Genomic DNA, 1,946 nt, shown 5'->3' on the forward strand with positions numbered 1-1,946 from the left:
TGGATGGTACACACACACAGTTCTGCGTATTTCGAACATTGAATACATTGCGGTTAGCGCTCTAGTATTCTTATTATATCTCTATGGCTTGAGCTGAGAGACGTGTGAACTCAGTTTTGAAATAAGTAAAGTAAATATATCAAAGACAATGTTTTTAATTTTTTTTTTCTATGGTAACGTACATCACACATACTAGATCTTTATGGTTGCCGAAAATAGCTGATAAAAGATCATGAGAATTTGTTGGCGCTTTATTTTGAATATATTATAATGGTGATGTGATGATGACGAATTTTACTATAAAAAGTGTCATTTCCGGCCATCTTGAGGTACTATTTCCTCAAATTTAAGACCATGAGAATTTTGCTGGTGCTTCATCTAGACTAAATAATGATGGTGTGATAATGATGAATTTTACTGTATAAAAGTGTCATTTCCGGCCATCTAAACTATTTCTTCAAATTTTCTCACCTCGGCCCCAACCATGGTTAGGGCCGAGGTGGTTGTGAACTCACGGTAAAGTAGGTAAAGTAAATACATCAAAGAGGACTATATAATGGTGATGTGATGATTAATTTTACTATATAAAAGTGTCATATCCGACCATCTACAGGTACAATTTCCTTAAATTTTTGCACGCACCCACTACCGCCAAATCCTGCATCCCCCAGCTAAGTACATTTTGCTAATCACACTGCTCACCTCACAACACCTCACACTTCGGGCGATCTACAATGCCGGTCTTGAAAGATGACAGCACACACATTCTGGCTCTTCATTGGGTGTAGTGCCATTTACCGTACCTTTAGCAAATTGAAGTAGAAATACGGTACCGTATCTCTAGCCACGGCATATACAAAATTGTACTAAGTAAAGCTATTTATATTTTTCAAGAAGCTGATGTAACCTTGGTGCAGACAAAACTGTTTAGGCAATTAATCAGAATCTGCCTAGAATTGAATATGAATTTGTTTTAGTCAGGGGTCCCAAGTCTCCCGGAACTCGCAGGATTCTCCCAGAAATCGGGACGGCCTCTCGCACTCCCACAATCAAACAAGAATCTCCCGGAAATTAACCCAACTCGTAATATTATCAAGTGCTGCTTATTATCAATTTTTTCACGGATGTCAGTGCCGATGTGTATGTGCAGCATAATAAAACTTGTAAAATGTTAAAAATGCTCATTAACCAGATCAGTAGCGGACTCAAGACGCTTAGGTGGTCTAGATCCTCCATCTGTGTGAAAATCCCTTTCTCAACCACATGGCCATTACATCACTTATAGATACCAACAACAAAAATAAGTGTCACTGTGTACTCACTATTAACTTCACAAACTGGACGACGTAGGCCTAAATCAGCAAAATAAACAGACCTTTAGCAGAAAAAGCAGCGAATTTTTTAAAAATGGGTCGATAAATATCAACATAGAACCACAGTTTTCACTTTCAACTACTCCGAAAGTAGTGTAATACTCTGACTATCCGATGCTCTCAGGTGGAAGACCACTTCCGGACAAAGTGGTTATTGTCAAACTCTAACTTATCAAGTTGGAATGGAACTAGCACTTTGTCGCACATATACTATAGAGGGCATACTGTAACTTTATTTCGTATGTAAGTAGGTAGATTTCATTTCATTTCATTTCTCATTAATTTCGTCTATGACACAAACATCAATACAATGTACAGACACAAAAGTACGGGATTGTCAAAAAAAAAATAAATAAATAAATAAATTTAAAAAAAATAATAATAATAATACTGTAATAATAATGTTGATGTTAGACTTGTATAACGCTTAATACCAACAAGGCCTCTAAAGCCTCTTTTCCTGTCGACGTTAAGCGACGTTAATCGACGTTATCTCAATCGTTATTCAAACAAAAATAACGATTTACAGGAAAAGGGATTGTTGCTACTTCAACGCCGACGTTATGAATATCG

The sequence above is a fragment of the Anneissia japonica genome, unplaced genomic scaffold (genome assembly GCF_011630105.1).
Source record: "Anneissia japonica isolate Jap-2015-1 unplaced genomic scaffold, ASM1163010v1 scaffold287740_len772037_cov194, whole genome shotgun sequence".
NCBI classification, from domain to species: Eukaryota; Metazoa; Echinodermata; class Crinoidea; order Comatulida; family Comatulidae; genus Anneissia; species Anneissia japonica.